This window comes from Leuciscus leuciscus (assembly GCF_965113295.1).
Source record: "Leuciscus leuciscus genome assembly, chromosome: 6".
NCBI lineage: Eukaryota > Metazoa > Chordata > Actinopteri > Cypriniformes > Leuciscidae > Leuciscus > Leuciscus leuciscus.
The window spans coordinates 44,383,017-44,398,127 of NC_138730.1; the positions used below are offsets into that span (position 1 = coordinate 44,383,017).

The following is a 15,111-nucleotide window of genomic DNA, read 5'->3' on the forward strand; positions in this document are numbered from 1 at the left end:
ATATTTTTGATTAAATCTGAGAGCTGGATCACACCTCCATAGGCTTCTAAGACATTATAACTTGCTGGCCCAGAAAATGCATTAAAGACATCGTTAATATAGTCCAAGTGACTCCAGTGGCTCAATCTTAATTTTATAAAGCGACGAGAATACTTTTTGTGCGCAAAAAAAACTAAAATAACGACTTTATTCCACTATTTATTTCCTTCTCTCTGAGCCTCGAGTTTTTTCACGTAGTGTTTTAGCGTAGCGCGTCTGTGTTGTACGTCACACGCATCACACACATGACCAGCGTCGGCCAATAGTGAGCCTACGTGGTGACATGCAACACAGACACGTTACGCTATTACACTACGTGAAAAAACTCGAGGCTCAGAGAGAAGGAAATAAATAGTGGAATAAAGTCATTATTTTTGTTTGTTTTTGCGCACAAAAAGTATTTTCGTCGCTTTATAAACTTAAGATTGAGCCACTGGAGTCACTTGGACTATATTAACAATGTCTTTAATGCATTTTCTGGGCCAGCAAGTTATAATGTCTTAGAAGCCTATGGAGGAGTGAGACAGCTCTCAGATTTAATCAAAAATATCTTAATTTGTGTTCCGAAGATGAACGAAGGTCTTACGGGGTTGGAACAACATGAGGGTGAGTAATTACTGACAGAATTTTCATTTTTGGGTGAACTAACCCTTTAACTTTACGCAGTTATTGAACGGGACTGAATCAATACTGAACTGACTTGAGCTACGAATGACAACACTGTTTTTTAGTCTCTGATGAAGTTTGCATTGGAGCCGCACGATTCTGCATAAATTGAGTATCACATTATTTATTTTTAAACAGTTTGACTGAATGATTCAATGACTCAATCATAAGCACTTCACTTGTTTCATTACCGGATGAATCAACGTTTTTGATCGAATCTCTTGAATGAATGATTTAATGACATACATTTTTAAGTCCCTTGTCGCCACCTACTGGTGTAACGACGTAATCGATACCAGCTTTGTATGAAACGCCAAGTTACTTTCAAAAGGATTTGCTCTATTTTGATCACTACCGTAGACATCAGTGATTATATACAAGTTATACACTTTTATTCCCAGTACTTCTGTGATAATTTGAATATTTGTAACACGATACAGTGTGATTGAAAAGACTTGTTTGTGAAGCTGTTTCATAAACGATAACTTCTCTCTGGGTCAGCGGCAGCGCGAACACAGATTTGATGCTCCGGTGTGATTTTGTCAAAGGTTTAATAGACAGAGACAAATCGTTGTCATTTAGGAATGAGATCGCGTGGGTGTTTGAATCGAGATTGTGATCTTTTAACAACTGAATCGTGCAGCTCTGGTTTCCATCATTGATGCTGTTATGTCCCTGTTTATTACTGTGAAGATGCTTTGAAACAATCTGTATTCATCCGGTAATTTATTTACAGTGCTATGCATAAGTTTAGACACCCATGCTAAAGTTGACTAAAAAGAGGAATAAAAAAATCATCTTTTGGAAATTGAACTTAATGCCTTAATTAAAAAAATTAGGAAAAATCCAACCTTTAAGGACACCAATTTTCTTTGTGAATGAATAATGTATCGTAAATAAATAAATGTTCTTCCTTAAAATACAGGGTGCATAAGTCTGGACACCCCTATGTTAAATTCCCATAGAGGCAGACAGATTTTTATTTTTAAAGGCCAGTTACTTCATGAATCCAGGATACTATGCATCCTGATAAAGTTCCCTTGGCCTTTGGAATTAAAATAGCCCCACATCATCACATAGCCTTCACCATACCTAGAGATTGGCATGGAGTACTTTCCATAAGATCATCTCTCAATGCAAATCAAACCAGCTATTAGGCTAACTGAAATAAAACCATGCCAATCTCTAGGTATGGTGAAGGCTATGTGATGATGTGGGGCTATTTTAATTCCAAAGGCCAAGGGAACTTTATCAGGATGCATAGTATCCTGGATCCATGAAGTAACTGGCCTTTAAAAATAAAAATTTGCCTGCCTCTATGGGAATTTAACATAGGGGTGTCCAGACTTATGCACCCTGTATTTTAAGGAAGAACATTTATTTATTTACCATACATTATTCATTCACAAAGAAAATTGGTGTCCTTAAAGGTTGAATTTTTCCTATTTTTTTTAATTACGGCATTAAGTTCAATTTCCAAAAGATGATTTTTTATTCCTCTTTTTAGTCAACTTTAGCATGGGTGTCTAAACGTATGCATAGCACTGTATATAGCACGTTATAGGCTACCACAGTAGTTCCAAAGTGCTGTACATTACAATAAAAAGCAAAAACAACAAGAGAAAACATAAAAACATCCATGTACTAATGTACTAAAACGCCAAAGAAAACAAATAAAATTGTAAGCGGCCCTTAAAAACATTTGAAGATCTAACATCCAATGGCAGATTATTCCACAATCTTGGACCAGCGACAAAGAAAGCATGATCACCCTTCAATTTGAGACGTGCACGGGGAATAGTTGTTAGATGATCTTAGTATTATGCCTGGACTGTAGTATCGTATTGTATAGAGCGTATTGTACAAAATCTACTGCACCACTGCCATAGTGAACAAAAATGATCTGAAAATGGTTGTAATATCACAAATCTTCACTTGGATTATTATTTTTTAAACATTGTGATTGTTAATTTAGCCAGGCTGGTATATCACAGTTGACCCGTAACGATGACCTGATCATAATCGTCAGTGGGATCTGGTGCATTTTGAGGTGGCAATGTCACAGCAGGTTAAGCTTATATTCACTTGAGCCTTTCAACTCCCATAACCTGGGATTCAACCCGGCTTAGTTTGCAAGCCTGATGAAGGAACACGCTGTAAAAATCGATGCTTTCGCCCACACTCTTTCCCCTCGACCTCAGGGGGAACTCTCCAAATCCGCTTTGCAGGTGCAGCGTTGTGCATTCAAAACACGAACCTGAGCTTTTTGACATCTCGTTTTGATCCCTGCACATTTTTCCAGATAGAAGCTCTTGAATGGGTGCGTTTGTTTTTTCTGCCTGTCCTGCTCCGACACGCTCAGAGTAAGCTGCATTGAAGTGTGCCAGTCGCTAATCATCAGGACTTTTTAAAAACGCCATCACGCAACAATAGCACCCAGGGTTTTATTTAAGTACGATCTGCTCTTCGGCACGCAGAACTGTCTGGATTGAGGCTAACCTCGGCTTTGGCTTGCGAAAGCAAACATTCGTGGCATTGCATCCAGACCGTAAAATTCCACGATGCAACTGATTTACGGTTTACAGATTTGACTATCCATTTGTAATATCTGATAACACAGCTGTTGTCAAACAAAAAATAAAACAACTCTGGAAGTTCTAAATCATGCATACGTGATTAAAACAAATGTTGAATACATTGTGGTTTAGTGTGCATTAATCAGGATGTGATATGTAAAAGGTCACGTCCTTTTCCGGCTATTGATCACTGGGGCGACGCACATGTGCATGTCTCTCCGTCGTGCATCTGGGCTTTTTATTCCTGTCAGATGTTCCAGACTTTCCCTAAATGAGGTACATTTTTACAACCAGCCACAAATAATAACTGGGGTGAAAGATGGCAGGAAATACCCTCTAAAAGACGCAGCGTTCACACAGAGCGGGTGAAATGACCCCTCCAACCTTGGGAAGCTCGGTTATATGATGATATCAAATTCCTGCCGCTGTAAATCCTCAGTGGAACCACAAATCAAACCTCCGAACCAAACTGTTGACTTCACGGCTGAGCCCACACGGAAACTGGGTCTGCAGAGCTAGGACTGAGATGCCTGTCATTCACAAACTACTTCATATTTAGTAAACAAAATGTGAAAATTGAATATGCTTTCAGATGCCAATAGGAGTGTTGCATTCTCAGGTCTCAAAATGGAAAGTTTACCCCAAAAAAACAAAACAATAGTAAATATTCACTCTCATGTCGTTCCAAACTTGTATGAGTTTTCCTCTGCTGAATAGAAAATAATATATTTGGAAGGTGGTGTAAAAACAATATTGGAACATATTTTTTTATGTCCATATAGATTTGGGACATGAGGGTTAGTATATAATGATATCTTTGGGTGAAACATCACACATTTTAACATATTTTACATTGTGTGATTTCACTCCACTGACTTTTCTCCCAAAATATGCATGAAAAATGTAAAAAATGCCTTAAAGATACAGGACAGATACCAATATGAGTGTGGTATTCTTAGCCGTCTTAAAATGGAAAGTTCACCAAACAATAAAACCATCATGCCGTTCCAAACTAGTTTGGCGTACTTTCTTTCTGCTGAACAGAAAAGATGTTTTGAATATAGATTAAAAACGCTTTGAATTCCATTAAAAGGATTTATTTATTTTTGTTAAATATCTTGTGTTCAGAAATGTTTGGAACAACAAGAGAGTGAGTAAATTATTTGTCATTCTATAAAGCCATTCCATCCCAATGAAGTCTGCTGACTTTTCTCCCAAAATCTGTACAGAAAATGCTAAAAGTTCTTAAAGATACAGGACAGGCAAAATGACGTAAAAACTAGCAAAACATTGAGGACTGTGAATCAGATTTCAAGGAGATGTTAGCATGCACGTATCACAGAACATCACAGAAATTCTCAGGGCCTGTTTACACCTGGTCACTTCATGCATTTCTACTGATCAGATACCAACCTGATTTGTTAAAACAGTTTACACTTGGCCACATACACTCCGCAAAACCAATATGAATCCGAATATAATTTAATTTGCATTAGTTTGTGCGATGGCTTGTTGAAGAGATACTCAGCTATACTCATCAGCGGCAATGCATGTTGCAGTAGCGTTAGGCTATATACGGCTTTAACGTCATATAGCCTATATAATGCTTTCAAACATTTATTTTTTAACATTTTGCGAGGAGTAAGGAGTACACCTGCATATTAAGCACATTGGTGTAATGTTCTGGAGCATGTGTATTAACTGAGTAACAAACCATCAGCATTGTGCACTTTTACCGCTGAAGCATCTGTCAGGGTTGTGCAAAATGTTGTGAATTTGAATTAGCCACAAGAAACAGGAAATTGCATTTCAATTTGAATTCGAATGATAGGAAGAGGATTTCACTGAATTGGAATTCAAAGAAATTCAACACAGGTAATGCATTCTGTGAAATGAAGTGCTCTTCCACACTTAAAGGTATAGCGGAGGATTTTCCCGAATTTTAGAAAAGAACCGCCCTCTCCACTTTTTGAAAAAATGCACATGCGCAACACTCTCCCTGCTCCCGAGAGGGAACGCCTATTAAACGCTAGCATCGCTAATCATAGCTTACATTAACTTTTACTAGCAGTGATTTTAAATGGATTTCTCCAAATAGCATGCCAAACTTTACCTGTCGAGTAGAAACTTCGTGACTGAGGCATCAGTGGGAAGCCCAACCTGTGCTTTTAGCGCACGCCAGCGTGTGAAATATTCTCCCAAAAACACTCTGGTCTTGTTTCTTTCTTCAGAGGCCTTTCTCTTCTTGTCATACAATTCGTAGACACTTTTTCTCTTGCGACCCTCAGACATTTTGAAAAAACCCGGTGAGAACGGCAAGCTTCAATGAATGGTTGAAACCATAGCTCACCACACATATACACCTGAAAGTGCGCATGCGCAGAAAGGACGAGCACATACGACGGCCTTACGTAAACATATCACCAGAATGATTGACACTTAGGTGGACCAATAGTATAGGCTACCCACCCGGAAAAAGAAAATCCTCCGCTATACCTTTAAGTTAATCTCTGTCTATCTATATCTTTCCCTCCATCCATCCCTCCATATATCCATCCATCCAGCCATCCCTTTATCTATCTTTCCCTCCCTCCCTCCCTCCCTCCATCTATCTATCCCTCCCTCCATCCATCCATCCATCCATCCATCCCTCTATCTATCTATCTATCCCTCCATCCATCCATCCATCCATCCATCCCTCTATCTATCTCTTTCCCTCCCTCCATCCATCCCTCTATCTATCTCTTTCCCTCCCTCCATCCATCCATCCATCCCTCTATCTATCTATCTTTCCCTCCCTCCATCCATCCATCCCTCCCTCCCTCTATCTATCTATCTTTCCCTCCATCCATCCATCCCTCCCTCTATCTATCTCTTTCCCTCCCTCCATCCATCCATCCATCCCTCTATCTATCTCTTTCCCTCCCTCCCTCCCTCCCTCCCTCCATCCATCCCTCTATCCATCCCTCTATCTATCTTTCCCTCCATCCATCCATCCATCTATCTATCTTTCCCTCCATCCATCCATCCATCCATCCCTCTCCCTCCCTCCATCCATCCCTCTATCTATCTCTTTCCCTCCCTCCATCCATCCATCCATCCCTCTATCTATCTATCTTTCCCTCCCTCCATCCATCCATCCCTCCCTCCCTCTATCTATCTATCTTTCCCTCCATCCATCCATCCCTCTATCTATCTCTTTCCCTCCCTCCATCCATCCATCCCTCTATCTATCTCTTTCCCTCCCTCCCTCCATCCATCCCTCTATCTATCTTTCCCTCCATCCATCCATCCATCCATCCATCCATCTATCTATCTTTCCCTCCATCCATCCATCCATCGCTATATCTATCTATCTTTCCCTCCATCCATCCATCCATCCCTCTATCTATCTATCCATCCTCCATATATCTTTCCCTCCATCCATCCATCCATCCATCCATCCATCCCTCTTTCTATCTATCCCTCCATCCATCCATCCATCCATCTATCTTTCCCTCCATCCATCCATCCATCTATCTATCTTTCCCTCCATCCATCCCTCTATCTATCTATCTATCCATCCTCCATATATCTGTGAGACACCAATGTGTCCCTGAGCAAGACACTTAACCCCTAGTTGCTCCAGAGGCGTGCGACCTCTGACATATATAGCAATTGTAAGTCGCTTTGGATAAAAAGCGTCAGCTAAATGAATAAATGTAAAATGTAAATATCTTTCCCTCCATCCATCCATCCATCCATCCCTCTCTCTATCTATCCCTCCCTCCATCCATCCATCCATCCATCCCTCTATCTATCTATCTATCCCTCCATCCATCCATCCATCCATCCATCCCTCTATCTATCTCTTTCCCTCCCTCCATCCATCCATCCCTCTATCTATCTCTTTCCCTCCCTCCATCCATCCATCCATCCCTCTATCTATCTATCTTTCCCTCCCTCCATCCATCCATCCCTCCCTCCCTCTATCTATCTATCTTTCCCTCCATCCATCCATCCCTCTATCTATCTCTTTCCCTCCCTCCATCCATCCATCCCTCTATCTATCTCTTTCCCTCCCTCCCTCCATCCATCCATCCATCCCTCTATCCATCCCTCTATCCATCCATCCATCCATCTATCTATCTTTCCCTCCATCCATCCATCCATCCATCCATCCCTATATCTATCTATCTTTCCCTCCATCCATCCATCCATCCATCCCTCTATCTATCTATCCATCCTCCATATATCTTTCCCTCCATCCATCCATCCATCCATCCCTCTTTCTATCTATCCCTCCATCCATCCATCCATCCATCCATCTATCTTTCCCTCCATCCATCCATCCATCTATCTTTCCCTCCATCCATCCATCCATCCCTCTATCTATCTATCCATCCTCCATATATCTTTCCCTCCATCCATCCATCCATCCATCCATCCCTCTCTCTATCTATCCCTCCCTCCATCCATCCCTCTATCTATCTATCTATCCCTCCATCCATCCATCCATCCATCCCTCTATCTATCTCTTTCCCTCCCTCCATCCATCCATCCCTCTATCTATCTCTTTCCCTCCCTCCATCCATCCATCCATCCATCCCTCTATCTATCTATCTATCTATCTTTCCCTCCATCCATCCATCCATCCATCCCTCTATCTATCTCTTTCCCTCCTCCATCCATCCATCCATCCATCCATCCATCCATCCCTCTATCTATCTATCTATCTTTCCCTCCATCCATCCATCCATCCATCCCTCTATCTATCTCTTTCCCTCCCTCCATCCATCCATCCATCCATCCCTCTATCTATCTATCTATCTATCTATCCCTCCATCCATCCATCCATCCATCCCTCTATCTATCTCTTTCCCTCCCTCCATCCATCCATCCCTCTATCTATCTCTTTCCCTCCCTCCATCCATCCATCCATCCATCCCTCTATCTATCTATCTATCTTTCCCTCCCTCCATCCATCCATCCCTCCCTCCCTCTATCTATCTATCTTTCCCTCCATCCATCCATCCATCCCTCTATCTATCTCTTTCCCTCCCTCCATCCATCCATCCCTCTATCTATCTCTTTCCCTCCCTCCCTCCCTCCCTCCATCCATCCATCCCTCTATCCATCCCTCTATCCATCCCTCTATCTATCTTTCCCTCCATCCATCCATCCATCCATCTATCTATCTTTCCCTCCATCCATCCATCCATCCATCCCTATATCTATCTATCTTTCCCTCCATCCATCCATCCATCCCTCTCTCTATCTATCCCTCCCTCCATCCATCCATCCATCCATCCATCCCTCTATCTATCTATCTATCCCTCCATCCATCCATCCATCCATCCCTCTATCTATCTCTTTCCCTCCCTCCATCCATCCATCCATCCCTCTATCTATCTCTTTCCCTCCCTCCATCCATCCATCCATCCCTCTATCTATCTATCTTTCCCTCCCTCCATCCATCCATCCCTCCCTCCCTCTATCTATCTATCTTTCCCTCCATCCATCCATCCCTCTATCTATCTCTTTCCCTCCCTCCATCCATCCATCCCTCTATCTATCTCTTTCCCTCCCTCCCTCCATCCATCCATCCATCCCTCTATCCATCCATCTATCTATCTTTCCCTCCATCCATCCATCCATCCATCCATCCATCCATCTATCTATCTTTCCCTCCATCCATCCATCCATCCATCCATCCCTATATCTATCTATCTTTCCCTCCATCCATCCATCCATCCCTCTATCTATCTATCCATCCTCCATATATCTTTCCCTCCATCCATCCATCCATCCATCCCTCTTTCTATCTATCCCTCCATCCATCCATCCATCCATCCATCTATCTTTCCCTCCATCCATCCATCCATCTATCTTTCCCTCCATCCATCCATCCATCCCTCTATCTATCTATCCATCCTCCATATATCTTTCCCTCCATCCATCCATCCCTCTCTCTATCTATCCCTCCCTCCATCCATCCATCCATCCATCCCTCTATCTATCTATCCCTCCATCCATCCATCCATCCATCCCTCTATCTATCTCTTTCCCTCCCTCCATCCATCCATCCCTCTATCTATCTCTTTCCCTCCCTCCATCCATCCATCCATCCATCCCTCTATCTATCTTTCCCTCCCTCCATCCATCCATCCCTCCCTCCCTCTATCTATCTATCTTTCCCTCCATCCATCCATCCCTCTATCTATCTCTTTCCCTCCCTCCATCCATCCATCCCTCTATCTATCTCTTTCCCTCCCTCCCTCCCTCCCTCCCTCCATCCCTCTATCCATCCCTCTATCTATCTTTCCCTCCATCCATCCATCCATCCATCCATCTATCTATCTTTCCCTCCATCCATCCATCCATCCATCCATCCCTATATCTATCTATCTTTCCCTCTATCCATCCATCCCTCTATCTATCTATCCATCCTCCATATATCTTTCCCTCCATCCATCCATCCATCCATCCATCCCTCTTTCTATCTATCCCTCCATCCATCCATCCATCCATCCATCTATCTTTCCCTCCATCCATCCATCCATTTATCTTTCCCTCCATCCATCCATCCATCCCTCTATCTATCTATCCATCCTCCATATATCTTTCCCTCCATCCATCCATCCATCCATCCATCCATCCATCCATCCATCCATCCATCCATCCCTCTCTCTATCTATCCCTCCATCCATCCATCCATCCCTCCATCTACATCTTTAGCATCTATATCTCTGGAATCTACAAAGTACATGTTAACATTGAAATAAAAGCATGTGACCAACGCACTGTTTCGACCTCTTCATACAGATATGCGTCGTTCAGCGTGGAGTAATAATAAGGTGTGTTAGTTCCAGGGTTATATTCAGATTTCACACTCATTCACAGGTTCAGTACGTGACAGCTGTTGTATTTCAGACATAGCATCCGCACATGGACTGGCTAACCTCCAAATACACAAACTAAATGCTAAATGGTGTCTTTCACAGCTGTCGACTAACACTTCCAGTAAACATGCGATTTCTGTGAGCAGATGCTCAGAGACTTTGTCAATGTTTATAGCTTATTTTGAAAATGAGCCCAAATGTGACATCATGTTTAGCTTATTTGCAATTTAGGGTCAGCAGATGAAAGGACGCATTGGCATAATATCTGATAAACTTTGCATGCTAACTGCTCCTGTGTTTAAATGTGCATTCAGAAATTAAATACAGAGACCAGCAAAAACGTTTCAACAATAGATGTTGAAATAGTTGATTATGTTGTCAAGTTATGCAACCACTGGCATATTTGTGAGTGACCCACTACAACCGCTGCAAGCATTTCATATACACAGCAACCCCTAAAAGTATTTGGACACTTTTGAACACACAAATTGCACTTAAAAATGTCTTAAAGGTATAGTTCACTTTGAAATAAATTTTTGGTATGTTTTAGCTTACCTCAAGGGCATCCAAGATGTAGGTGTCTTTTTTTCCGCAGCAGTTTCAATTTTGATATTTTTAGGTCAAACCGTTCTTGTCTGTCAGTCATATAATGCAGATCTATGGTCATTATCTCAAAACACAAGCACAGAGTCCAAATTAAAACAATTCCCCGTCGTCCAAATTAAACAATTCCCCATCGTAAGTACACATTGATGGCCTAAGACACGAAACGAGCGGTTTGTGTGAGAAAACGAACAGTATTTATATCGTTTTTACCTCTTATACACAGACATGTCCGAGTGATCTGATCTGACGAGTACGCAGACTGGTGCATAGATATATATACACCAGATCACTTCGACATGGCTGCGTATAAGTGGTAAAAACGATATAAATACTGTTCGTTTTCTCACACAAACCGCTCGTTTCGTGTCTTAGGCCATCAATGTGTACTTACGATGGGGAATTGTTTCATTTGGACGACGGGGAATTGTTTTAATTTGGACTCTGTGCTTGTGTTTTGAGACAGTGACCATAGACCTGCATTATATGACTGACAGACAAGAACGGTTTGACCTAAAAATATCAAAATTGAAACTACTGCGGAAAAAAAGACACCTACATCTTGGATGCCCTTGAGGTAAGCTAAAACATACCAAAAATTAATTTCAAAATGAACTATCCCTTTAATGTCATTACAATAGAGAACAAAATATCAAAGCAAGTGTCTTAAATGCGGCAGGATCATTTCTATTCACTAACTTCACTTTTCTTAATTATTTTTAAAGTGTTTTGGTGATTTTTAGTGGATTTATGAAGTTAGTTCTCAAGTTGACAAGCACAGGTGTATCACATTACATCTTTTCAACAGTGCATCTATAATTTCGTATATATTTTTTTTTATTACATATATATTTTCGTAAAGTGTAAAATAATAAATGACACTTGCTTTGATATTTTATCTAATGCAATTCATTCAGAAATTAAGTGTCCGAACACACATCTTGTATGACTGCGTAAAGATCAAAGATTAAAATATTAGTAAACATGGAATTTTTTATGTTCTGGGTCACCGCTGAAATATAAGATTTTAGTAGATTCATTTACATTTGATTGGGCCCTTTAGACCCAAGATGACCAAGAATGTTCCGTTTAAAATCCAGAGATTCGGAGAAGTCGTACTCAGATTTGTTATATATAGATGAGCTACTAATACCAAAGCTTTAAATAGCCTGTAACGAAACTGTGGATTGTCTTTAAATAAACCACAGCTTACACATAGAAAACACACACACTACACAGCGTCTGCTCACCAAAAAAATAAATAAAACTACACAACAGTGCATAAAGTAAACTTAACCAAAGTGAAATAGGAAACGCCTCAAAAAGTAAAAGTGTCAATGACAAGGTCCAGCCTTTCTCTGCCAACTTCAATGAAAACACAATTTATGTTTATTATAAATTATAAGTTTATTATTTGTTTATTTACTTTAATTAATTTACTAATTATTATATAAATATAATTTATTTTATTGTATATATATATAAAATAAAACATTTTTATTGTGTATGTGCGTAGGCTACATATACATTTTTTAATAATTTTTTTATTGTATAGATATACTGTGTGTGTGTGTGTGTGTATATATATATATATATATATATATATATATATATATATATATACACACACACACACACACAATGAATATGCATAATATGCATTTATATATATATATATATATATATATATATTATTATTATTATTATATATGCACATTTATATAATATTCTTATATCAAAAAAATTTATTTTATTGTTTATTTGACAGGGACAATACAGAGTAACATTATTGTACAGTGTTAAGCAGCAGATGCTCTATTTTCTCTCTCTCTATATATATATTTTAGTGCAGACCTAAGAAATATAACAACCAACAAACATTATAAAATTCTAAACAATAATAAAGTAACAAAATAACACACATTTAAGTTAAACAGTGGCATAAAGACAAGTACTTTTTCAGTATATCTTAACTTAGCAAGAGTGTGTGTGTGTGTGTGTGTGTGTGTGTGTGTGTGTGTGTGTGTGTGTGTGTGTGTGTGTGTGTGTGTGGTGTATATATGTTTTTCTATCCCAGTGGGGACTTCAACCTGAATGCACACAGACTCATGGGGACTCGTGTCACTGTGAGGAAACAAGCTTAAAAATCATACAAAATGATTTTTTTTTTTTTATGTAAAAATGCAGAAACTTTTGTGTGATGTGTAGGTTTAGGTGTCGGGTTAGTGTGTGTGTGTGATGTGTAGGTTTAGGTGTTGGGATAGTGTGTGTGTGTGTGTGTGTGTGTGTGTGTGTGTGTGTGTGTGTGTGTGTGTGTGTGTGTGTGTGTGTGTGTGTGTGTGTGTGTGTGTGTGTGTGTGTGTGTGTTAGGGGTGTGAACCGACACTGGTCTCACGGTTCGGTTCGATTATGATTATTATGTCATCGATCCGGTTCAATTCGATATCACGATGCATCACGATGCACCGCATCCTCAATTTTAAATTTTACTTCAAAAGTGATGTGTGCGCGCATGTGCTCGCCTGTTCGGGAAGTTGCAGTGACAGACACAGTGACATTCCAGTTTAAGTTTCAAGGGATTAAAGCTTGTTTATGACACTAAGAAAAGGAAAATCTGTCAAATAAATTTTGTTTTAAAGAAATGTTCATTTAAAAGCAGCGCTCATTAATCAGTGTATTATGTTACTTACCATTAAAGATGCGCGCATCAACCGTCGCCGAGTCCGCTGTTGAAAGTGATGATCATCCATTTATAATCACGCGTAACAACACAGAATAATTGTAATTTGACCATCGGGTGCGGATACTTAAATCAGAGAAAGTTATTGGGGCGGGTGGGTGATTTGTTTTTGGCTGCGGATTCGGGTGACGGAGCTCATCCACTTACTCTAAAGCAGTCAGACTCTGCCGGGCGATAACAGCTCGGGGTGAAAACGGCTAACGTGGTTTATCAAGTTAGTGGTATTGCCTCCTGCATATTCTATTTGTGCGTGACATGAGCGCACACAGCGCGTGTCTTCTGCAGGTCGTGCTTACCACGTTGTTCATAAAAGCCGAAATGTGCCCAGATGTTGGCTTTTAAAGTAGTTGGAGCATTTTTTATTTTCTCTCACTCGCGTCTCACCTCCCTCTGCCATTGTATGCTACCGCAACAAAGCACGTACGCGACAAATGACGTAAGAAAAGCGTCAGTACATTATAACCGGTTATGGTCTATTACTGAACCGATACCGAAATCGTCCTCGTCTGCATCGCGATGCATCGTAGAAACGATTAATTTTGACACCCCTAGTGTGTGTGTGTGTGTGTGTGTGTGTGTGTGTGTGTGTGTGTGTGTGTGTGTGTGTGTGTGTGTGTGTGTGTGTGTGTGTGTGTGTGTGTGTGTGTGTGTGTGTGTGTGTGTGTGATGTGTAGGTTTAGGTGTCGGGATAGTGTGTGTGTGTGATGTGTAGGTTTAGGTGTCGGGATAGTGTGTGTGTGTGATGTGATGTGTAGGTTTAGGTGTCGGGATTGTGTGTGTGTGTGTGTGTGTGTGTGTGTGTGATGTGTAGGTTTAGGTGTCGGGATAGTGTGTGTGTGTGATGGGTAGGTTTAGGGGTCGGGTTAGTGTGTGTGTGTGTGTGTGTGTGTGTGTGTGTGTGTGTGTGTGTGTGTGTGTGTGTGTGTGTGTGTGTGTGTGTGTGTGTGTGTGTGTGTGTGTGTGCGTGTGTGTGATGTGTAGGTTTAGGGGGGCAGGTTAGTGTGTGTGTGTGTGTGTGATGGGTAGGTTTAGGGGTCGGGTTAGTGTGTGTGTGTGTGTGTGTGTGATCTGTAGGTTTAGGGGTCGGGTTAGTGTGTGTGTGTGTGATGTGTAGGTTTAGGGGGGCGGGTTAGTGTGTGTGTGTGTGATGGGTAGGTTTAGGGGTCGGGTTAGTGTGTGTGTGTGTGTGTGTGTGTGTGTGTGTGTGTGTGTGTGTGTGTGTGTGTGTGATGGGTAGGTTTAGGGGTCGGGTTAGTGTGTGTGTGTGTGTGTGTGTGTGTGTGTGTGTGTGTGTGTGTGTGTGTGTGATGTGTAGGTTTAGGGCTCAGGTTAGTGTGTGTGTGTGTGTGTGTGTGTGTGTGTGTGTGTGTGTGTGTGTGTGTGTGTGTGTGTGTGTGTGTGTGTGTGTGTGTGTGTGTGTTGGGTAGGTTTAGGGGTCGGGCTAGTGTGTGTGTGTGTGTGTGTGTGTGTGTGTGTGTGTGTGTGTGATGGGTAGGTTTAGGTGTCGGGTTAGTGTGTGTGTGTGTGTGTGTGTGTGTGTGTGTGTGTGTGTGTGTGTGATGTGATGTGTAGGTTTAGGGGTCGGGTTAGTATAAAGGGAGAGAAT

The 15,111-nt window shown here is 41.0% G+C and overlaps 1 protein-coding gene and 1 long non-coding RNA gene across 2 annotated transcripts in view; one reads left to right on the forward strand and one right to left on the reverse strand.

Annotated features, from left to right (window-relative positions):
• The window catches only part of LOC309501244, a 55,956-nt gene that overhangs the window by 17,350 nt on the left and 23,495 nt on the right, over positions 1–15,111 (reverse strand). The gene's annotated exons all lie outside the window — the stretch shown is intronic.
• LOC309501178 (uncharacterized protein) overlaps positions 1–15,111 on the forward strand; it is a 37,113-nt gene that overhangs the window by 2,414 nt on the left and 19,588 nt on the right. The gene's annotated exons all lie outside the window — the stretch shown is intronic.